Source organism: Corvus brachyrhynchos, unplaced genomic scaffold, assembly GCF_000691975.1.
Source record: "Corvus brachyrhynchos isolate BGI_N302 unplaced genomic scaffold, ASM69197v1 scaffold126, whole genome shotgun sequence".
Lineage (NCBI taxonomy): Eukaryota > Metazoa > Chordata > Aves > Passeriformes > Corvidae > Corvus > Corvus brachyrhynchos.
Window position 1 is genome coordinate 2,669,809 of NW_008239283.1, and position 25,632 is coordinate 2,695,440.

General features: G+C 40.5%; 1 long non-coding RNA gene across 2 annotated transcripts in view; it reads right to left on the reverse strand.

Moving 5' to 3' along the window:
* Positions 1-25,632, reverse strand: part of LOC108448158 — a 52,605-nt gene that overhangs the window by 5,678 nt on the left and 21,295 nt on the right. For both annotated transcript variants that reach the window (XR_001863953.1, XR_001863952.1), the window contains exons 2-3: positions 6,909-7,005; positions 3,776-3,893 (exon numbers count right to left, since the gene is read on the reverse strand). This is a non-coding gene — a long non-coding RNA (uncharacterized LOC108448158). The remainder of the gene's footprint in view (positions 1-3,775; positions 3,894-6,908; positions 7,006-25,632) is intronic.

Here is a 25,632-nt window from a genome sequence, read left to right on the forward strand (position 1 = left end):
CCCCCCCGCACCGATGTGCCAGCTCCCTTCTCTGCCACAAAGTGATTAACACAATTAGGTTGAATTATGAGCTCTTGTGTCTGGCCCACATCAGGTTGAATTTTGTTCTTCTTGTCAGACTGACAAAGGGACTCTGGCTTGAAAGTCTCTGGGTTTTCTAATTATATTTGTTGCTTTAATAAGGGATGTTACCTTTCCTTGTAAAAGATTTTTCTCTTATAATGTTAAGTAATGCACTCACTCATAGAAACATTGTCGGTATTTCAGTAGCTCAATTCTCCCAGACTAAGAGAAGGACACATGGAAAAATTTCATTTGGATATCACTTCCCCCACTCTTCTTCCTTGGCTGAGCTAGGACCCTGCTTTGGTGCCAGGGAATCACAGTTTGGGTGCAGTCAGCCTGACCTGATTTCCTGTCCATTTTTGCCAAGTCTGGCTCTCTGTGGAGGTCCCTAATCCAGCTCTGATGGACTGAGTCACGTTCAGATGTTGAGCTGGGGAGATCTCGCTGGCGCTGGTTCATCTCTGCTCTCCTCCTGCAGAAGGGCTTTACTCTGCACCTCAGTGAGGTGCAGGCTTCCATCAAAGCATCCTTCCACCAACACAGAGGGGCCAGAGGCAGAGAAAGAGCTCCTTGATATGAAATAGCAGAATCTCTTTTTACTCCACTCCTCAGTCTATTCTGACTTCTTTTAGGCAGGGCGAGCCCTGCCGTTCTACTGCAAATGCTCTGTACAGAAAGTACGTGTACATGAAACCATTTCTGTGACCATGTTTGACTTTCACTCTGCAAATAAATGGGAGTAGATAGCTCCTTTCCCTCAGGAGCTGCTGGCTGCTGAAAATTGAGAGTGGCTGGGATATGCAGATGAAACATCCCTTTCTCCCCACCAAGATCTGAGAGCAGAGAGCTCCTTACCCTTCCGAGTTTCAGGCCAAGGGGCTTCGACGCACACAGAGCAAATGGGAAGATGTGCGATTAGGTAACTTCCAAACTTCAGAAAAATTTTCATTTCAAATTCTGACTTCCTGCCATGCACATATTCTTCTGTAAGCAGGCTCTGAGGCAATTCATTAACAGCTCTGGAGGAGTGATATCTGCAGAATCTGTTTTCCAGCTTTTGACAGCTGAGCAGGGCTAATGTTACTGTTTCAGAGTGTCACCACTACAGCAATGTATCTTCTGCATATTCAATGAAGTGTCCTTTGAAGGTGCAAATGAAACAGTCTATCTGAGGCAAAAAGCTAAATAAAAGCTAATATTTTAGAACTTTTATCAGCACATAGGGAAAAAATGTGAGGACAAAAAGGTAGAGCATATTTTCCAACGATTTTTAACCACAATCAACTGGAAGTTTCAACCTGTGTTTCTTTCTGACTCTACTTAAGTAAATATTTTAATAGAATGCATTACAATACACAGGCAGACAGAAATCTAAGTAAAGCACTTGAAGTATTTTAATTTCCTAAAATAAAACATTAAAAAACATCAGTGAAGATGCTTCTACAGGCTTGAAAGTTTAAAAAAACCCCTCGGACAGACCTAAGCTCTGAAATGAGGGGTTTTAAAGAAATGCTCTAAGAATTATATAACGAAAAGTTACAGAGGTGCTCAGGAAAGGAATAAAGGGATTTTTGATCACATTAGGGATTTAAAATGCATCATGGAAGTCTTAACATTGTTCTTGAACTTTCCCAGAACAGAGGTCTTCCTTTGCATGAATGTTACAAGGAGGGTGGAAGAAGAAGCTAGAGTAAAGTAGGATTGACATGCATGATGAATTACAGTTCATTAATCCAATTAATGAGTAATTCCAGAAGCTTTAATCCCAGATAAAGCTCTTTATCATAGCTCTGGTGGCTAGTGCTGCACTAACTAAGAGCCTGTCAGCAAATCCATTGCAAACCTCTGTTACATGAAGCCTGCCATGCACTGCCAGAGCTTTTTTGGAAATATTTTTTGTCCAGAGAAGAAATAATGAGAAATACAGAGAAAGGAGCAGTCTCTACATTTATTTGACTGGATTCACATTACAAAAGATTTCAAGGTACACTTTAAAAGACACGGGCCAGGTAAAAGTAACATCAAATATTGATAAGAGCTCTTAGGTTAGAAAGAAAATGTTCCTGTTTCTGATGTCATCCATCTATGGGCATGATTTCCTCATGCACGTCTCGTTGACTGATGGGAGCCAATGGAGTGCAATGAGGTGTTTTGACAACAATCTTCATTCCATTTTTACTCTAATTTGTTTGGTAGCACTACCTAAAAGTGTGATGATCTCTGAATGCTTCAGAAGTGCAATCCCTCCTGTGCAGCTCTCACAAGGAGAGAAGAGATAAAGAAAGGGAATAAAGAGTGGGAATGAGTTCACACACTGGTTACCCTCATTCTCTGCAGACAGCACAGCAGAATAGAGCACATAAGAGAAAGTTAAGTGAGAGACAAACATCTGAACTTCAAGTGGGTGTCTAAGAAAGTCAAAGAATGGATTAAAATTTGTACAGCAGAAAAAAAGAGTGCATCAGGACTTCTCAAAAAGCAGGAACAGTTCCTGCTCAAGAAGCCACTTCAAATTCCTACCTAATGTCCCTGCCACAGCAGCCCCTCTTCCTCCCAGCAGTTGGATAGCTCAAATATTTATTCACCCACTGTGATAGGACTAACAACAGCTGTGCCTTCACTGAGACCCTTTAGAAAACTCTCCTGTTGACAGCTCTGGATACTGCCGTGCTGTGATTTTGATTTGGGAAGGACCTGGCTACTCAACACTAGGACCGTAAATTCATTTAGTTTAATGCCAGAGGAGACTTGCAGTACAATGAGAGCCCATGCAACAGGCTCAAAGGTTGTTCCCAGCTGCTTTGAGCAGTGATGTCAAATTCTCTTCTGCATTCTCAGTTAGTAAAAGCTGCATGAGCAAGACACAGGATCCTGCTATGATGACTGTTTCAGTAAAAGTGCATCCCTTCAGATGTTGCCAAAGTGCCGGCTGTGGGATGATGACAGTTCACACTCAATTACACACTGTGATGGATTCATGTTTCTTGATCAATGACTTAGAAGCCTTCTGGAAACAACACAACGACTTAGAAGCCTTCTGGAAACAACAATGACCCCTCATCTTAAAGCCCAAATAAGATGATTAGTGACATGTGGAAGCAGATGTCAAAATTTCATGCATGCCAGAGCTAGTTCTGACCAGTCTGCCTGGACCAGTGCTCCTGAACTGGAAGAAACTGCAATCACTCCAGCACAGACCAAGGGTTTGATGGAAACAATCAGCTACAGAGATTATTGGAGCAGGAGCACAATTGTCTCAAAAGTACTCCCATTTAGCAAAAGCAACATCACAATTTGAAGTCTAAGGCTGAATACTTGTGCCGCCTATCGATAGGATTTAAATTTTGGGAGCTTTGATGAGGACTCAATACAATTCAGTATGGCAAAGCATATTATTACAGCTGATTGGTCTTTCCTTACATGTGTGAGTCAGGGTCACAAAAGCATGTGGTATTTAAAATGGTCTTTGATCCCATTAAAGCCTTCCTGGCCTCTTTGTTGAACCCCTAAAAGTTTATCCTAGATCATCCAAAGGGACTGTTTCATCCTTCAAAAAACACAGCAGCCTCCAGAAAGAAAATGGATTTGATCCACACGTCTTGGTCTTGTTGTATAACTATGATCATGACTTTATGATGCCTATCCATGAGAAACAGCACGTGGATCAGTATTTGACTAAAGGAAAGGGAGGAAGAGAGGAGGAACCCACATCTGCAAATCCACGAGGAAGAGCAGATGTTCCCTGGGTGCATTTCCGTGTGGTAGGAGCTGCCGTTGGTGCTGGCACATTTTCTGGGTCCCACCTTTCGCCCTCTTTCTGGAGGTGCCTGGGAAGAAATCAAACACAAGGTGAAAAAACCAAAAAGGATAAAAGCACAAGATTAAGACAGAAATGGAAAGAAGAAAAGTCACCAAAATTATGGGAAGACAACCATCATGCTATTAGTCTTCCAAATGCTTTTAAAGCTAAGTAGGCATTTAGATTTGTTTTCTTGCACTTTTGAAACTTGTGTGGCAAAAGCTGCAAACAGTTAACCTGAAGGAAGCACAACAAATCCACCCTGTTCAGATCTTCTGATATGCTACTGCTTGTAAGCTCCCTTAAAAAAAACACCTTTTGCAACTAAAAAGCTTGCCACATGTTTGTAAATGGGAAATTAAAGATAAGAAATCCCGAATAAAGTCAGTCTACTGAATATTTACATTCAAAGTGCTTTGCAACTATCAGTCAATTACCTCAACGTGTTTTCTGGCTGTCTCCAATCTGGCTGAAAATGCAAGCTCACGGCTTCTCTGTGAGATAGGTGTTATTAACCTGTTTTTCAGAGCTGGAAGCTGAGACAGAGGAGAAGTGGGTGGCTCACCCTGCATCACAGTGGTGCTGGTGGCAGAGATGGAAATGGACCAGTTCCTTTTAACACGTTTCCACCTCAGGATTTTGTAAGCCTACATTATAGAGGTGAACTGAAATTTTGGTATCACAGGACAAAATATGCCTCCTGCTACTCACATAACCCATTTTTCTTCTTATGCTAATTATAATATAAATATTCCTTCTTTATGAAATCCTACTTTTATCTCAGTGTTTCCCTTCATCACTGACTCCCCACTGCTTCAGGACAGGAATCTCTGTATTCTTATAACTAGACTCCATTTTTTTTTTTTTAGGCAAGATCAGGATGAACAGTGGGAGGACAGAGGTCTGGTCTGGTGGTATTTCTCAGTACCAGTTGTCAGCATACAAGGCATAATGGGATGCCCATATCCAGATTTCTCTGTTTGCCTTGCTGGCAGATGGTATGATTCCTCTTTATTGCCTTTCTTGTCTCCTAGCTTTTCCCTCAAAAACAACCAACCAACCTTCAGTTCCCCAGGGAAGGACAGGGAGTGTTTTTTACATCCAATAAGGAATCCGGTCTGGAGCACCCATTTTTGATCTGATGTTGATCATAACAGCAGCACTTCTCCTCTACAAGCAGCTTCTTGCTCTTGCTACTAAAGCATTATGTATGTTCTTTGTCGTGTATAGTTAAATCATATTTTATTTATGATATTTTTTACCAATGACAGCTCATTTTGGGCTCAGGCAAAAGTGTTCTGGAGTCAGAGGAAGATTAGCTGTTCCACATTCATTATCAGAGAGAACTGCTACACTTTTTTCTCCCCAACATCCAAGGAATTTCCAGATTCCCAATCTAAACTCCAGGCAGGTCTCCTCTAATAGAAAGTTTTAAATAGTTAAATAAAATGGGTTTAGATTTTTCACTCTTTAGAGTAGCTCCTAATTCATGACACACCATTTTTTCTTGAACACCATGGTGATGTGAGTCTCCTGTTAAAGCCTAAAGATGGAATAATTGAAAATGGATAAGTGACCTTGAAAGTCATACCTGAGAGTCAATAGGGGCTGTGCACATTAATTAGTGTTTTTCAGATTCTACTCTTAATATTTACCAAAGCAGAAAAGCTTTCCCTCAGTCAGTCAAGGGCAGGACTGCCCAGCCTGTGACTATTGACATATTCGCCTTTATCATGATTTCCTTTGTATTTGATTTAATTTGCAAAAATGCATTTAGTATTTTGTTAAAGAAAACTCCATTGAAAATATTTCTTTATTACAGCTTCATCTGAAAACATGCCTATGAATAACAGATTTAATTGCAAACACTATAGGGCAGCTACTTCTTATCAATGACCAAAATGTGATTAAAAGGACACAAAAAATATGATTCATTAGACAGGACATTAGCTCAAAGGTTGTAAATGCAACTTGTTAAATTTTATCAATCATGATCATAACCAAATCCTAATTTTAGTATGACTTTAAAAAAATATATCTTTGTTTTCATTGCATTGAATAAAAAAGCCCTGCAAAAAAAAAAAAGACTGGTTAAGCTTTATCCACTTTTTCTTAATTAGAGAAGAGTGAAATGTCTGACAAATGCCAATACATATCAAAGAGAAACTTTTAACAGCACTATCTATTCTATTGCTAAATTATTTCAGAAGTCTCATAGTCAGGAACACTGGAGACTAGACTAGACAAGACACCAGGCAAAACAATCCTGTGCTAATAGAAAAGTGAACAGGATGAATGTTTTCCATTTTCTTTAGTGGTTTTCTGCTTGTACTGTAAGTTATTGTAATCAAAGGACAGATAAAATTCCTTGCTCAGATTTTGCTGTCTCTTTCAATATTATTTTATTAAATGATGGTGTGATTAGACTTTTATCAATCATAAACAAAGTAAATAATTTTAAATAAGGAACTTTAATATTTTTGTTCTTTGCCTAGACAAAGGTTGATCATACTGTATTTGTTGACTTTGAAGACAAATAACCTTGTCAGGGGATGCCTAATTGCCAACCAATACCATATGTGCTTGCAGCGTTTGAAATATGCACTTGTGCTCGTAAAGGTAACTCAAGCCAGAGTCAACTCTCCACATGCAGCCAAATTTTGATTTTCTGGTAGAATTTGCCCGCCTGCCTCTTCCGGGGGCTTGGATTAGTGCTTGGATGAAATGCACCGATTCAGTCCTAGCAGATGAAACAGGAATTCCAGCTGTGAAGGACTCCTGCAGTGCAACCATCTCCCAACACAGCTGACTCTGAGTGAGCTCGGACACTTTCCCCATACAGGGCCCAACATTTCATGAGACACAGATTCTCCTTCAGGTAGAGGTTAAGCAAAAATGACATTTCTTTTGCCTTCATCCTACAGAAGATACTGGGTAGAATGTGCTAACGTGGCAGATGGGCCATACCCAGAGTAGTGTGTTGCAATGCTTAGCAAGAGCTGGTAACACAGCCAGGACAGATATAACTTGTTTATAAACTTACTTGAGCTTGGGACAGTGCTTTCTGCTGCTTCTCTTGATCACCCCTGAAATTCAACATGTTTTCGCTAGAAACCCAAGTTGAAGAGGAACAGGTAACACTGTGTGAGTAAAAGTATTTTCAGTAAATATCTTTAGAGCATAGCAGATAATTTTTAATTATGCATTCCTGAACATTGTAAGCATTGCAGCTGGTCCAAAGACCAGCTAGAAGCAAATGACATTTCTTCCTCTCATTATTTAAGCCAGCCAATAATTTCTGAAGATTTTAAATGGGCAACAGTCAAGTCATGACGTTGATTAACTTTATGGATATAAGGAGCAATTACACTGGGACTGCATGAAAACAAGCAGGTAAGATGAAGCACATGCATTTACTTACCCTTTCATGTGCATAAATCTGCTTTAATCTTGACAGTTCTTAACAGAATTGAGGATCACCAGCTTGTATGGGGGCTGGCTCTCAAAATGCCATCAGGAAATAAAGATCCTCATCCTTGCTTCAGATTTCAGTACAATATAAAGGCACTGCTGCCCCACTACAGTGGTAGTACTTAAGCCATGCCTTGTAATAGCTTATTTCTTTGGTGTCACACACATACGCGTGGCAGTATTGATATTTCCATAAACTATCTTAGCTATTCCCACTCTGACATATTTATTTGCTGTACTCAATTTTAAAAAAGATATTAATTTATATAGCTATGAATTAAGTAGCTACATATAGACTACAAATCAAATCATGTTGATCTGACACAGGTAGATTTCAGTGCTAATATTATCCCACTGCTGCATTTGTGACAACTGGAAGAGTTTTACCAGAAAGGAAGAACAAAACTGCTCTCAGGCTGCTACTCTGGAATTGTCAGCAGCTCAAGAACTGCTATCTGAAACAGAAAATTTTGTTAAAAAGTCAACTATCATCTTAGATGGAAAATACATGTTATTGTTTGTTTTGGGTTGGTTTTTGTTTTGTTTTTTTTTTTTTGGTATAAGCGTCTTCTACCACATTTACATCAGTTGCAGGTTTTGGATCAAAGGCACTTAGAGGGGGGTAAGAGCAAGACCCAGATCCAGATTTGTACCCCCAGAAGAGTTCCCAGGCAAACATGAATCAAAATGAACTCTTGAGGATTTAGAGGTTCCCAAGATAACCCTGCTCAGAGATGATGCCATCATGCCTAAGCTGATTTTGTACCCCTGAGCAGCAGGACCAGGGGAATCCAGAAACGTCTGTTGGAGAAACATCTGGAGGTCATCTACTCCAACCTGCTTGAAGCAGGACGATCACCAAGACCAGAAATAACAGGAATGTGCAGGATGATCACGAAGATCAGGTATGGCCAGGAACAGGAATGATTCCATGTCCTCCTGGCCAGACAGTGCAGTCAACACTGGATTGCCAAGAGCAAGGATGCAGAAGAGAGAGAAAGAAAATGTTTCGAGTCTCCACCCCTGTTATGTTACAGCTGAGAGTTTAAGCCTCTTGCAATGAGCTAAGTGCAGCCTTTATATAAATCATGTCTTTCGCCCACTAATCAGCTGCATTAAAATTAATAAAAATGTAAAGAGAAGATCTTAGATTAATTAGCAATTGAGTACCAACTACACTTTTATTATCTGTAGATGTTAGGCAGTTGCAAGAAGATCTCTTTAGTGCATAGCACAGAGCCAAAAAGCAAAGACATGCATCTATAAATCTCATGAATTTATATTGCACTCTGTATATATAGAATTGCTGCTTGCATGTAGCACACACATTGCAGCGCTGAACAAAACTGCTCTTCCAACATGATGCTTTGCAATTCACCTTTCCAGAAAATACTGCTATAAGCAATGTCCAGTTTTCACTCTGGCTCTGTGTTGCCTCTAATTTTCCAGTTTGCTTGAGTGAAACAGAAGGTCAAGTGACTGGCCCAAAATTCCAGAGGCGCCCCAAGGCTCAGCTGGGTACCAGGGTTTGCTTATACCACACAATCTCCTTGCACCACACAGCATCCCACAGGGCAATGACAGAAGAGGATAATGAGATTTCCAGTTGTTTTTCTCCATCAAATATAGTGAGATTGCCAGTTATTTTTCTCTATGATGTAGTATTTCTTATATTCTAATTTTAATTTAGAAACCTTTCAAGCTGAGGCTGCTACACAGACTTAAAAAGAGGAAATACCACAGAAGTACTCAAAGTAATAAACAGTACCCTACCCTTTATCATGACCTGCTTGTCACAGCTACATTTGTTTTGCAGTCTTCCTGATCCGAATTTGTGAAATTGAGTTCTTGGACGAAGCACTGCAGAAGGGATTTTGAAAGCACCATGACAAAGAGATAGAGAGCTGGGGTCTGTTCCCACAAAATCAGCAATAAAATTGGCTTCACTAAGCTCGGGGTGAGGTCAGGAATGACTCGATGCAGCAGTGCACCACTGGTTCCAGTGACCTGTTTCAGTGGGCTTGAAAGCCACTTTTCCAGGCAGTCAGACTCCATCCTGCTTTGCCATCAAACTGAGGTCAGACAGAGCCAGTGGAGGCTGGAAGATCTGACACTGAGAACATCTAAATTCCTTTGTAGGCTGATCACATTTTTCAAATGCAAACATTGAGGCACTTTGGAAATCAATTGCATATGAGAAATTTAAATAAATTAAGAGCTGTAGCTTTTTGGTACCCCAGCATTTTTTAACGCAATTAATAGCATATCAAATGGATTGCTCTTCTAAGATAGGTGAATTATCAGAGAGATGGTTCTTATCTATTACAAATACTCTTTTTTTATGTGCTGGGCTTTCTGAAGGTCAGCCAGGCTGTGATGTGAGTGACTGTTGCAAATATCACAGAGTTCTATCTCGCAGTGTTCCTGTCATTATTATAAGAATTGTATAAATACTCAACCCTTGACTCTTAGTTTTGACAAAAAGCCTGGTGTCCCCTACACTGACACAACAACAGGTGCACGTGGCAAACCAGAAAAGTGAGTTGGGTTTTTTTCCATTGACTGAAACTATAGAGGGAAATGACAATTTGAGAGGTTAAATCCCAGTCTGAGTTGCAAGTCAAGTTAAACAAGGAAAAATTTTGCTTTGATGAGTCAGATTTAAGAATGTTGCTGTAATGAAGGATAATTATGATGATGGAAGCTAAGGACAGAATTATGATAATTGAAAACTCAGTTGTGGCAGGTATTAAAAGACCCTGGAGTTCTGGGGCTGTTAAACATTACCATTAAAATCCTGGTAATTAGAAATACTTGACAAAGGATGGGTGAACATTTAGTAGAACAAAACCTTGAGTATTACTTTCTGATAATCCTGTTAAATTGCACACTGTAGTACATCTTTATGTCTTCTGTGACTGAGACTGCTTGATGGCATAGTTGGTTTCCAGCATCTAAACCTCCATCTCAATGCTTTGGGAACAGATTTAACTGGGGGAAAAACAGTGAGAGAGAGAGGAGAAAATACTAGAAAATGTCTTGCATTTCATCCCACTGCTCTCATCAAAGACAGACAAGATATATAAAGGTCTAATTCCCATGAAAGCTTGTGACCCCATTCTTGGTACTGTACAACTGAAATGTCCCAGTTCCTCTGCAGCTGTCTAAAGTTCATTGCAGGGATGTAGGGTATGCATTATTCCACTCTCTTTGGTGAATTTTTTGGGGTGCTTTTTCTATAACTAAGGGAACTGCTTATATTTTCTACTTTGAGACATCTCCTTAGTTTATCTGTCCTTGGGTTACAAGGAAAGCTGCTTCTGATCATCTCTGTAGAGGCAAAGTGCAGTGAAAGGTCACCAAAAGACCAGGGACATGCAAGATTCAAAAGTAATTTTCATACTGGTGTATAACAGAATGTTTAGGCAAGATTTGATTAGTTTATGAATTATTTTTAACTGTTTGAAAATGAAGTGGTTTGGGTCCTGGAGCACATAGAACAAAGAAATTGCTGGACTATTCCTATTTGAGCCAATTTAGAACAATTTACCACTTGACCAGCAACTAGTTCCTATTACTGTAGGGTCCAACCCTACAAACCCATAGTCCTGGCAGCCCCAGTGAAGAGTCCTGGTGCCCACAGCAACATTCTGAAGTGTGAAGTATTTCTGCACCTCCCCAGCTCCCATCCTGGCACTGCTGGGGACAAGGGACCAGCTGTGCATGACTGATCCTGCTCACGTCACCACTATTTTAACTCCACATTACAAACCTTGTTTCCCCCACAAAGAACACCTTCTTTCTGAGTGACATGTTTTTAATGTGCTGATTTATCATTGTCAGATACAGGATTTTTATTGCTGAATTTTGAATATTGTATTTAAGGCGCCTTTTTTCTTTGATTGCAGATATTTTACATTTAAATTGCCTTATATTACAAAAATGATACTCTGTAGTTCTCGAGCAGTCTCATTGTCATGTCTCTCACATTTTGATACCTTACTCTGCATGGCTGAGTGGGATAACTGCAACCCAGGCTACAGCTCTGCAGTACCAACCTTGCTTGGGCATGGCCTCTGCTGTTTGAGGAAACACACTTGAAACAGAATTGCGTCCCACTCTCAAATTTCATCTGTATCTGCACTGTAGGTGCCTCAAAATTCTGATATTTCTGAGCATTCCCACTGGGGCCAGAATGCCAAAGGCTACAATGTTCTGTCAGCTCTGTGCAACCTGGCTGCAGGTTAAGTGATGGAGCTCAGGGAAAGCTGCAGGTGAGCAATATCTCCGACACAGAGCAATATTAAAAACAAAAAGGTTTGGTCCTAAACATTTTTTACATAATATTCAATATTCATAATCACTTATTGCTTTCTTAGCACTCTAATATGGAATTACTGAGACCTAAACAGGTGTGACAAATTTCTGCTCCTGCTGGCATCAGAAAAATTGCCTGCATCATGTTTCAGACTTTGGGTTCACATAAAGTATTCATGAAGGTACACGCCAGCTCACTAAATACGTGCAGCAGCTCATAAAGTCTGCACTGAAACATGTCATTCCTCACATATCTGGAAAGCCTCCAGATATTGTGTCAGGCCACAACTGATTGCATACTATCAATTCAGCAAACAAATTTTTCCAACTGCCTTTGGATGATCATTCCCAGCTGGTGACTGACCACGTCCTGCTTCAATGGCTTATAATAGTTTTTAAAATAAGCAAAAGATTAAGTACAACTTGATCCGGTGCTTCTAGAGAAAGGCTCCAACCTAAAAATGCTATTTCTCCTCTCTAGCTCCCATCCAAAGGCACAAACACCATCAAATCTGTGATGGGGTTTACTGCTCCCTCAGGGGATCCTGCTCCATGGCAGACAAGCAGCCAGGAGATGAGCTGATGTTTATAGATGTGCCAGCAGCTTAAGAGGGAAAAGGACACAATACAGACTGCAAAAAAAGAGATGGAAGAGAGTCAGAAAATCTAATGAAGAATCTGCTCAGGAGGGGCAAAACCAGAGCAGAATAAAATGTTACAAGAACTGAAAAAGAAGGAAACAGCTCATTGCTGGTAAAGAGGGTGAGCAATCAGGTTATCCCACACAAGCTGTGAAGAAGGCTGGAAATCCCAGGGGGTACTGACACCATGAGACCATGGCTCAGATGCTGCCTCTATCTGATTGAAATTTCTGGAAAAGAGATCTTTCAAAGAATTATTTCTTCCTGATGGTGGGAAGGGACTCTTCCTCCTGTAGCCAGCATTTTATGCAAGACTATTGCAAGAATGCCTCATTTAATATATCATAGAATCTTGTTCCAATCCCTCTGCCATGGGCAGGGACACCTTCCACTACATAAGGTTGCTTAAAACCTCATCCAAACTGGCCTTGAACACTCCCAGGGATGGCACATCCACAGCTTCTCTGGGCAATATGTGCTGGGGCTTCCCCACCCTCAAAAGGAAGAATTTCTTCCCAATATTCCATCTAACCCTGCCCTCCTGTCAGTCTGAAGCCATTCCCTCCTGTCCTGTCACTCCCTGCCCATGAAAAAAGTCCCTCTCCAACCTTCTTGTAAGTCCCCTTTGGGTACCAGGAGGCTGATATGTATCAGTAACATTTATTTCTACAAGAAGGAATATCAGGACGCTGCAGGAAATAACCTGTAAATGCAATACTGTGAGCTGTGAAATCCTGAAGCAACTTTTCCCATAGTTGTTCCGTGCAGCCTGGCTGCTTCCCAGGGAGCTCAGAGCAAAGTAGTTGAAATAATACCACCATCTGCTGGGCAGCTGGATAATTCAGGGAGTGGAGAGCTCCTTTGGAGACGAAAGTGTGTGTGACTCCCAGCCACTGCTTCTCTGGTACACATTAGAACGTGCCTGGTAAGCCCTCATCACGTAATTCTTAATTGTTTCTATTATTAATGATGACTGATACTTTTCCAGGCTGCTCTCTGTGTAAGACACAGCTAAATAGATACATAATAAAACATGTCTGCCTTGCATGCATAAGGAGGGAATTGGGGAATATTTTTCACAGTAGCTCTGAGTGGGGAGCAGCACCCCTACAGCAGCTGTGCCCTGTAAAAGATATATGAATTTAATTCCTATCAGGACTGATATCATTTGCTCTCCCAGATCTGTTGCTAGGTCACATGCAGCTGCTCCCATCAAGCCTGGGAAGCAGAAACCCAAAAATAGCAGCGTCCACTGACAAGTTGAGATGCTTGCCACGGCCAGATGTGGGGAACAGCATGTCACAAAGACCCAGGAATTATTCTTGCAGGAATTATAAATGCAGCAGGATCACTTGCTGTTGGATGCATCAGACTTACTGTAGCCTCCACCCAGGCTTATTTCTGACACAGGTATTTTCCAGGGAGGACATGAGGTGTCTGTGACACAGAGGTGGCATTCTGCAGAAATGAGCTGGAAAGCCATGAGCCTGACAGCTCAGATAGCGTGGGAAAGGCTCATCATCTTCTCTAGCCTAAGGTACAAACAGGGATGGGGTGGCTGGGATTGCATGAAGCTTTTCTGCCGCCCCGCCAAATGACCAAAGACTTGCTGACAGTTGGATCAGTAGAGCAAAGCTTTCACAAGAAGCAGAAAAAAGGCTAAAGCATGTGCCTATTAATGTGGGGAGACAATCCACTGGGGTCCCTCGAAGGAAGATGAGTGACAGCCCTCGTGTGGAAAGTCAGTGAGATTTTCTCCTTATGCAGGGGAAGAATTGCTGGAGTTACTCAAGACCTGCCCCCATCCCATCAGCCCATTGATTTTTTTACAAAGGTATAAAAGCTGTGACACCTCCAGCTATTTCAGATCCCCATGGGGAAAAGGAAAAATAGGGTGAAGTAATTCAACGTCCTGAAACTCCTGCAGGGTGCTACTGAAATTTAAAATGCTTCCCTTTTTGGAAAGAGATGCCAGGAGGAGACGCAGTCTGCTACCTGAGCCGCAAAGGTTTGCCTGGAAGTGGGACAGTGCCACATGCAGTGAAACACTGCTGGGTGAGGATGGTGACGCTGGATGAAGGACTTGACCATTTTTTTATGGAATATGTGGAGATTGGGGGAATATGTGATGATGCAAAGGCTGAGGAAATGCACAAGCTTAGGCCAGGTCCTGCAGTGCTGTGGGCACGGGTGTGGCTGCAGCAGCCCTGCTGGGGGCCTTGCCAGGGCTTCCTCCTGGGATATCAGTACAAAAAAAGTCTCCATGGGGATATTCAAGTTGCTTTTTTTGTTGTTTCTGTGTGGCTTTTAGATTAGATTCTGTTTAGTGTTAATGTATATCTTTGAGGCTGTTGAAATCCCTAGCCTCAGGAACTTACTTTGCCTCTCATTAAAAACAAAAATAAAAATCTTTCCAATATATTTATTCACTTATATTTACTTATAAATGAAAATTAATAGCATCAGACAGCCAAGGTGCAACTTTTCCATCAGCAGCAGGAACATCAGTAGGTCTTGTGCATTTTTAATGATTAAATACCATTGGTGTACCAGGAGTTGTCTTATTCAGAAAGGAGCTGGCTGACAATTTTTTATGTGTTTTTTAAAACCTGGTACATATCTCCCAGCTATCCTCTGTTTCATGCCAAGACATCACTACATGAGATGGACCTGCTTCAGCACAATTTCTACTACAATGCAGAGAAATGTGGTCAGAAAGGTTGAGTGAAACTTAAGAGCTCATCACAACTATCAAGGAATTATTTACCTTGAGACAACAGAGAGGAATCACATTGCTCAGTACCATAATGTGAAACTAACAGAGAGATTATTGTAACGTTGCCAAAATATCTGCCAAATAAAGTAGGGAGAGGATGTTTTCAGTTCAGCTGTGGAATGGTCACATCTGAACAATCCTGTGAGTATTTTTGACCTGAGTGACCTTCAGGCTGTGACCTCCAGACTCTGCTTATTATATCTGTAAATAAAGTCAGGGTGCTGCTTCTCCTGGTGCAACTGCTTCAGAGAACATCACGTGGAGGAAGGAAATCTATTTAAATGCAGTGTTACAACTGGGTAATCTGAAACAGTTCTGTGTGCTTTGTGATAGCTTTCTTGCAAATACCAGCTTCCAGAATTTTTTTCCCAGTTTTTTGTTTTAAAGTATCCAGTTTATTTTTGAAGTGCCAATTTAGCTCTGCCATGCTTTGTATTATCATCAGGGCAGGCTGCTTTAGTTAACCCAGGAAAACAATGTTTTCTGGGAATGCAAACACTAATAAAGCTATTGGTGCAATAAATTATTTTCTTTTGTATGGAGATCAAGTAATTCAGTGCTTACTTCAGAAAAGACAATACAACACATATTGTGAGTCCATTAACAGCAACAACAAATCTTTTCTGGTTCTAGAGGGAGAATTAATTATTTACATGTTTCTCATTAACTTTTTACCTACTGTTAACAGTAGGTTTTTAAAAGAATCCCTTTCTGTCTGTGATCAAAGTTTTCAACAAGCCCATCTACAAGCAGCATATTTAGCCATTTTTAATTACTTGCAGTCTGTCACAAAATGACATGAGCAATTTGTAGGCACTGCTGAAATGCTGCAGGTATTCCAGAAATTCCTCACGAGTCTTTTTGAGAGGCCAATGCTTTCACCCACTGCCCTTGATGTGCTGCTGGATATTGTGTGAATGTTAAAATACCACCTATATCTTGTCTTCACCTTAAAAAATAATAACAAACATCATGAGGGACTTGAAGCTGTCTGTAGACTCCTGCATGGATCTGGTGGTCATGGATTTCTCTGGAGTTTAATCTCTGCTTTAGCACCTCCTGGTAGAACAGGTAGTGGAATCAAGGCCAACAGAAAATGGTTCATACTGCTATTTTAAGGAAAAAATTTCAAGTTTTTGCAGCTAAACCTGGGGTCACTTTTGGTAAGACAGTCTCAGAGAAACTTGTGATAAAAAGGTCTTCATAATTCACCTGAAAATCTTACAGAATCATTAAAATTCTCAGTAATTTCAGCCAAAGAAATGGACCAAATGATATTGGCTTTTGGTACCATTTTGATTCATCCTAAAACAGAAAGACAGAACTTACCCAAATATATTTCTATTTATTCATTGATTTAATTAACCACTGAGACCTTCATGTCTCTGTGAGCTTGTGCAATTGAGTCTTTTACTAATTGATTTGCCTTCCAAACAATTTAAATAAATAATAATAAAAAAAAAAAAAAAAACCACAACAGTAGAGAAGGTTAATATAATGGGAATTATATTCTCAGATTTACTGATTCACACTACAGAAGGAACCATGCCTTCCCAAACTGGCTGTTGAGATTCCTTTGCATCATGGATGTCCCTTTTTCCCCAAATGCTCATCCCCAGTGCCTGGCTCTCCAGGGCCTGGAGGATCCTTACTCAGGGGCACTGAGGTGGGGTTTATCCAAAGGCTGAAAATGTGGCTGCAACAGTTCCTGCTCCATGAAACAGCCAATTCCTTCTCTGTGACCCACTCCAAACTCAAGGAAGCATTTGTGATGTGACAAGCCAGACTGTTCATTTTGCAGGCATTGCCCAGCACCAGCTGCTCCTGAGGAAAGTTCAGCAAACCTGGTAAGGAGCACTGGGGGAATAACAGAAGTTTCCTCTTCAGCTGAACAGTAGTTTGTTCATATCTTAAATATTTTATGTCAATTATATACTCAAAAATGCTGTGAAAGGTCTGTGTAAGCTCTTGGTTTTCATATTGGTGTTTAGCCTACATTAAACACTCACAGAAAATTCAGTGTTGTCTAAGGCTATTGAATATCACAGACTTAAGATTTATTACCAAAGGAAATTGCACTGAAAGAACTTACTGGAAACAAAACAAAACCTGTGACTTGGTGATGGATGATTTTGTTCTCTAATCTTACACCAATTATTTAACAAAGCATTTGTTACATTTGACTTTAGGCCAAGCAACGACGTGAGTTGACATTTTCTAGAATATTTAAAAGAATTGACAATTTGCAATGCATTAGCAAGGCCAAAAAGGAGCAAAGCACATTTAGATGGAGTTATAAAATCAGATACCTTGCTAACTTAGCCAGTGGTATTTAGTCATAATTTAGCAATTGATATTGAGTCAGTTCTACTGAGTGTGTAGCAAAATGCTGTAACAAAATGAATCATAAGCTCCATGTCCCTTAATGCAGCTTACTGAGTTAACTCTTCAGCAAGATGCCATTACCTGCAGTGATTACACGTTCACAGCATGGGAGTCAGAAGCAAATCTGGCAGGTGCAAACATCTGCTTCTTTTTTTATAGCTGCAGAGAAGTGTCCTGTAGCCCAGTGTGCTTCTGCTTTGACCAGAATTTTATAAAGCTCTGGGAATGCTGGGGAAGAAAAACAAGCTTTCCTTCCTCCTGTGCAATTTTCTGAGGACTTATTTCACTTCATCCAGGTTTTCTAGCTGGGTTTGGCGGAATTTTTGAAAGGAATTCTGCCGACCATTATTTTAGGCTAATAAATAATATTAATATGTGCTAAAAGAAAACACTGATCTGAGTGTTTTTTTGGGGATAACACACACAGAGCAGGTCTGTCTTATTTGCATGGTGAGATAATTCTGAAAATGTGCTTTGAGCTGCTCTGGCACCAAACTTGAATCAAAAGGGTCTGGTCAGCCCTGTCAGACCACTCAGCCAAAGGTGAGGGGAGAGTTGGGTGGGATGAAACAACAAAAATCACTTTTTCTACACAGCTATTAGAGAAATAGCTGCTTTAATGGCTTTTCAACCATTAAAAGGCAGAATTAGAGGCTGAATTAGAGTTTTCAATTAACAAGCTGTCAGCTGTGTAAAACCCATCAGGTGACACTGAGGCTGTAAAATCCAAACAGGTAAATGTTATTAAAGTCCCTAATAAAGTAAAAATGTTTTTCCTTGGGTTTATGTAAATAAATACCAGAATGCTTTTATAAGATTGGTTGTGATACACCACTAATTTCATGTACCTGCATTGCAATGGTTTGAGCCATAATAAAAAATAAAACTGAAAACAGAAAAATTAGGTCTGCTGAATTTGTATTGTTTTCATGAACCTCCAGAAGAAGAAACTGCAGAATTTTTGGGTGGTTCACAGCAAATCTCATGTTGCCAGTCAAACTGAAAGGGTAGAAAAGCAACTGGAGAAGGAAACAACAGGAATAAATGGCTGCAGGCAAGATTTGAATTTTATGAATATTAGAAGCTGAGGGCCATTGCACTGAGGGTGAAATGTCCCTTAAAAAAATGGCTAAAGCAGCTAATCCAAAATGAGGTCATAAAAACGTCAAAATGGACAACAACAAAAAGTTAGGGCAGAAAGAAAGGAATCATTCGAAAACTAGCCTGAGGGAGGTCTGTGTGCAGTGTGAGACAGCAAGGCAATTATTTAAGAGCAGCCCATTATCTACTGCCCAAAAAGCCACCCAGGTTTTTAACACAGAGTTATGATTCCAATTTATGTGATATTCAGAATGAATACTCACCTTGGTGAAAAAAACCCACATGAAATAAAACCTATTCTAGACCCTTCATTCCCTCTAAAATGCTACTGGTCCATAACAATAAATATTATTCCATTAGTTTTATATTACTGGGTTTTCAAAGGCAGGGGAGTCAGAGGAGATCTCTTTACAAGAGATGAATTTAAGAGACAACTGTTATTTATAAGAGCTGAAGTAATGTGTTTGGAGTGCCTCTGTTTTTATTTAACACTTGCTTTTTTCCCCCTCACACAATTTTCTTCAGAAAAATTCAGTAATGAATTAATTTTTACCCGTCTCAAAAGATGAAAATCTGGATTTTACAAAATGTGTGGTGGAGAATACTGAATGGAGGAAGCCTTGTGGAAAATAAATTATTGGGCTGGCTAGAAATTGACCCTTAGCTCCCATGAAGTCTTTCGGAGCTCTGTTGGAAACTTGCTTTTCCTGTGGGGTGATGTGTATAAATCAGATTGAGTTCACTGAGAGCAATGAAGTAAATATATCTGAGAGAATACAGCACTGTATTTCCAACATTTCTCTGGTTTCTGGTGTTTTCAAGGTGTCCACTTAGATGTTTATGACTGTATTAGCAGTAAAAAAGCAGAGATTTTGAAAACAGTGTCTGTGAGAGGTGGAGGAGAGTCTCCCATCCACAGCTGGATTAGGTGTTTATTTCAGCAGCTCCTGTTCCACCTTCCAAGACAACCCTAACCACCAAATCATATATTCCCTACATACCTTTTCTAATAATTTATAATTTAATAATTTTTAATACATAAAACAGAGGCTTATAAGGTATTCCACCGCCCTTTTCTTCTTAAAATTGATGTATTCTGTAAAATCCCTAAAGAAGCTTTAGAAAAAAAGCGAGAGATAAGCAGGGAGCAGCAGGTCCCTGTGGATGATAGCTGAGGTGCTGTGGCTGATTTATAGGCCTGGAAACTGTTTGCAGTGCCCATATTATACTTGTTCTGGGGATAAAGAGAGGATTTAATTCACTAGTTCTATCAATCTGTTACCTTTCAAGGCAGTAAATTCACTAAATTCAGTGAAAAAAGCAATTCAACTTCATGGAGTTGTTGTTATAATATATCATTTACTGTATGTAAGTACCAATAGCACAAACATTTAAAATCATCAAAAGAACTATAAAGAGATGAAAGAAAAATGTTTCAGAATAAATCTCTGTCTTTTCCAAAGCAATCTATTCTGTGATAAGGTTATAGAGTGAAACATATGTCACTGAGAGCCTGTCATAAAATTCTTATTTGTAATTGCAAATGTTTTAACAAAATTGTTAAACCTAATTTCCTATTTGTGTATGACACAGGCTGGAAGAAGGGGGGGAAGTTTTAAAAACACACTTTGATGCCTTGGTTTCCTCTACAGTGGTGCAGTGACGATTCTCCAGGGGATTTCTCAGGGATTCTGAAACAATATATTATGGTGAGCATCCTATGGAGGAACCTAACTGTCCTCCTAAATCTGCTGGGAAGCCTGTCTCTTAAGGCTTTAGAGTTAATCTGATAGTGATGAATATTCCTATTAGTACTTATATTAACCCTCATCTCTGAAAACAAATGATATTTGCAGTATTTTTCTGTCTTGAATGAATGTGGAAAGGCAATTGAATCAAATCAGGGGAGTGATCTACACTGCAATACTCACATTTCTCTGCTACTTGTTTTCATTCACCCAATAGCTTTGCCATATTTTACATCTCATACCATTTATATAGTATTTTCAGTACAGCTCTGATGGTTTTTATTTACTCCTAGCATCCCTGGCCTGTTCTGGCATTCTGAAAGCCTGGAAGAGGCGACATCTGTGTGGAAGAAGTGGCAGCCACCACCAGGCCTGCCCGAGAGGAGCCCTGCCAAGGCCACAAGCAGGAATCGAGCTCTCTTTGAACACAGCTGCTCACACAGACTCTCTTACAAGATCAAATTGTAGCAGCCAGGATGGAAAAGGACAGTGAAAGAAGAGATGATGGATATATGCCAGTTCCAGTGCTGGTTGTATTCTGTTTTCAATCCAAGCCAAATTCCCACCTTTTGTAACTAAACCTGGTGGTTCTGCTCTGACTCTCACTATTGCCCCTGGCTGGAATGCCCAGGAGAGGATTAGCACTGTGCTGGCTGGCCTTTAGAGTTTTGATTTCTTCAAAAGAGAAAGGTTGCAGGAAAAGGCTGAATGAAATGGTTCAAGGGATGGGCAACACCTTTCCACTTCATGCTTTCCCACTGCTAATACTGATGAAAACCTCCTGTGGAATGTCTTTCTGCTGCCTTTTCAAAGGAAATTCTTTCCTAAATGGAAAGTTCACTCAATGGAATAATTCAGTCTGAAAATTTCCTGGGCAATAGTGAGTGCATGAAGGCTATCAGTAAACATTTCTCCTCCTTTTTATTACTGAGCTAAAGTAAGGGAGCAAAGCCAAAAAAAAACAACTTCCATACTTATTAATTTTGCAGAAAAATTATCAAACTGCAGTTTGTTTGTTTTTTTAATCATGCATCCATTTCACTTAAGTTGCACAATAAATGATGTTTGCAGAGGCTGAAGCAATTCCTTGTAGAAGGAATTCAGGCAGCCAGAGCAGCTCACAAAAGTGAAATAAATACTGAGCTGATCTAGGAAGAAGAAGAAGAAAAAAATGTGTCTCTTTCATACTGATTTTGTGGAAATCATATGCTTTTCTGAAAATGGATTCTGATGGGAAATCACCAGCCAGTTCCACTATACATATTTTATACATGAGTGTCCTCTTTATGAATATTTGGTAATTGCCAATCTCTTCACATAGAGTAATCATTTTTGGCTTTGAGCTGCTGAGCAACAACAACCATTCTCAGACATGTCTTGGGGCACTCTGGAGCAGAGACGAATCTCAATGTGATTTATTTTGACATCTCTGCAACAATTTGGGGTTTTCCGTCAAATAAGGAGCTCGTATGAATATTTCACACATCAGCCATGACTGTGCCCTGGCACCTGGCAGAGGTGCCATCCAAGGAGGGCACTGAGAGGGCCCTCTGCAAATTGAATAAGGGCATGCTGTGCCTGGCTAAAGTTCAGGTGGTCAGCGCAACACACGTGGCAAAACAGTGAAGAGAGAGAAGCGGAGGCTCCTGCCCCTGCACAGCCAGGATTGAGAGTGCTCCAGGTCGGGTCGGGGACCACATCCTACCTCAGTCCATGCCAAGGGGCACTGCACTTACAAGGAACTGATTTATTGCCTCTAATAGGTGCACTTATGCTGTCTCAGAGCCCAGGCACTCATGCTCTTGCTGCCCTGAAAAAACCCGGAGATAATCTTTAGGTTCCTGCACTTTATCTCTGCTTTAGAGTTTGAAGTCCCATATTTTCATTCTCTGGCTAATGAGGAGTGATTCTCTAAAAGAGTTCTCTCTCACACAAGGGAACTGGGAGCTGACAGATAAATACAGCAAATGATCTAATGTAGAAATCATTCTCTATAATCCCAGAGCTCTGAAAAGGGGGATATGCTTATATATAATGAATTATTACCCTAAAAATCACAACTAGTTCTCACTTAAAAGACGAGCTTGGTCCTGTAAATTACATGTAGCACTTCTTGTATTATTTTCTAAAGAACCAGCAATGCTCTGTTCTGTACACAAGGACCCAAAACAGAGGAAAACATGAGCTCTAATCACTGTATGCCCACTGTTTATTTCCCCAAGGTGGGCATAAGCTGAGATGAAGTTCTTCCCATTCAATGTCATCTGTGCAGTCCTGAGGTAAGAGATAAGGAGCAGTTGTTTGGGCTAACAAGGTGTGTGAATACTGTACTTTGGTGATACTAAGATTTTTGGCATCTCTCTAAAATATATAGAGAAATATGACTAAAAGAAATAAGGAGAGAGAATCCCAGAATTGATCCTCTTCTCATCCCTGTTAGGAAAATCCTTTGGTGGGAGGGGTCCTCCCTGGAGGCTGCTGGGACTCAGTTAAAATCCATTATACCAAGCTTTCCTCCTGTTTAGAAGCTGCAGAAAGGACTGGAAGAATCAGAGGACACAGCCAGCCCATACCAACAGAGAGGGGACTGCCCTGGGAGCACAGTGAGTTTATTCCTTGTCACTGGACTTGGCAGGCATTTTCAGTCAGATGAAAAAAAAAACAAACAAAAATGGACAGAGGAGGGGTTTATCATGTGAAATGTGTAAATTCAGACTTGCAAAAAAACCCTTTATAGTGAAGACATCTTTTCCCTCTGAAGGATGCTGTCCTACCAGGAAAGTGTGTGCACGGGCAGGGTCATGCTCTCTGTGTTACCTGTGAATAACAAATCTCTTCTCTGCCTAGAAAGCCATGCCAGGGGACAGCCTCATGTTAAGGGTATTCGTCACAGGAAGCAAAAGGAAATAAAGGATTGTACAACTCTCTGCTGGCTCGAGAGCAAAAGGAAACTGCAAGCCACACTCAGTTTTTGAGAAGCAGAACATGAAACACCCCTCTCCTTTCCTTCCTGGGGCTGCCCAAGTAGAAGGACACTTCTACCTGACCTTCAGAAAACATGTGAGCAATGGGATTCACCACTCAAAATTCCTCAGTAACCCAGGTCTTCTGCAGGAGACTTTCAAACCTCCTGCACTGACTCTGGAGCCTGAGCATTTCATCCTTGGAGCAAAGGGTCAGAAAGCCCCACCTTTGGAGGCCTTTATGTATTTGCATTTTTATCATTGTGTGATCAGTTCCATCCTGACAGTTACTTCTGCATCTGAAGAAAAAGGCAAAGATTGTTGTTCTTAACACTCTTCCTACAGCCTTCCTCCTCCCCCTGCTAATCTCCCAGGCTGCTCCATCCTCCCCTGCAGAGCCAGCCCAGCTCTGACATGCCAGGAGGGATGTTCAGGCAAACACTGTCTCTTTCTTATAAAGTGAAGACATCTGAATACTCAAAATGTGTATCCAGCAGGCAACTTTTGGCCAACTCTGAAATGCTGCTGCCAGCTTCCAGCTGTGACTTTTGGCTTGTTTTATCTCCCTGTATCCATCCCGACCATTGAAAATTAATTTAATACTGGAAGGTCTGGTGTCAGGGGTTCAATATTGTGTTGTTCACAGTGAAGAGAATTGTTTCAAGCATTCACTACCCACACTTGACTGCACCAGCTTTCTGTGGAGTTTCAGGTTCTCCTCTTATTCAGGTTAATAACTGTGGAAACTCTGAGAATATTTTCCAATATTTTTATGCGGGTTCTCCACAGTTCTAGTTTCACATTATGTTTTAGAATGATGTTAGGTGGAAGGGAGAAAGCAATGTCATTCTTTTCTTCCGAAGTCTGTAAGGTCTTGTGTTGGGGTGGGAGAATGGGATATACCTCATTGTCTGAGCTGGCATTGTTCGTCTTCCCAAAATGAAGGGAGCCATATTCAGCCCAGGGAAACTTCTCACTTGAGACAATGGAAAGCTTCAGTTTCATCCTTGCCACCCTCAAAAGCTCCCTTTGATTAAAACCTGTTTAGGGAGAACACAGATAAAAGGATAAGTAAGTCTCCAAAACCTTCCCTTTTTGCCTGTTGCCCTGAATACCTCCCACTTACTTTTTTTTTTTTTTTTGCCTGATTACTTTTGTTTTCTGTAAACAGACGACTAAAAAAGGCTGGATTGATTTTGGAAAACTCTCTTTTTTTGTTGGAAATTGGTTTGACCACCAATATTTTGGCAAGCATAAATCTCACCCCTCAACAGATTTCAGAGCTGTGCCTTTTAGGCCAAAACTTAAAGTCAAAATCCAACTGGACCCCTACCAGTGCATAGAAACTGCCACAAATAAATTCAAACATTAGCTGAGAAAACCATATAAAAGTAAGAATTGCATACTGTTAAAAAGAAATGAGTTTTTTCATTTCTAGTATCTTTGCACTCAAGAAATGGACAGAGATCTCTTATAAAAAATATCAGAAATATTGGACTTGGAGTCTTAATGATCTTGAAGGAATATAATCTAAACATCAGTGAAATTAATGGAAAGACTTCCAAAGACTCCCAAAGGGCTACAAGTCAGGCCTATGAGATGGCTAATCCAATGAGACTAGTAAAAGCAGAGATTCTGCAACATCAAAATCCAAATTCAAAATTAAGAACAAAGATTTAGAAGTTTCTGCTTAAATAACCTATTTTTTCCTCAAGGAATCCAGTGGTAAAACTCCTTGAGCAACGTAGTTAAGCCAAATGAACAACTTTTGGTACTCCTTGGGTATACTGCAAAATACTTTTAATGGCTTGGTGTATGCTTTTCTATGAAATGCTCCTCACAGTGATTTGTGTGGAATGTTTACAGTCTTGCATAATATTCTCTTATCAGACAATTCACAATATCCTCACTTAAACAAGCAGACACAAGATAATCGAACTTGACAAGTCAAAGAAAAGGCATTCTGGCAGGTATGGAAAACACTGAACAGTGGGTGGGGATGCAATATTTTCCAAATAAAACACTGTGAGTGTAAATATCAGAGTATAAGACGTGATTCAGTAGCAAATTCCTCGTTTCGCACTGAGGTGGCAACATGCATTGTCATACAATAAACTGGTCACACGGACTGAAAGTAGGAGCCACGCAGGGCGTTTTGAGAGCCCAAACTCCAGAAAAATGTGATAGTGCAAGCTGAATGATGGAATTCTTTGCCTCTGTGCTCTGTTCTGTTACTCTGGCTGGTGAGATGACACTCTGAAAAGCGCCTCTCATTTTTTCAGGCCCCTCACACGTACGCACAACAGCTACGACTGCAAGGATCTGCAGTCAGTGCTGCCTGGTGCCTTTTCCTGGTCTTAAAATC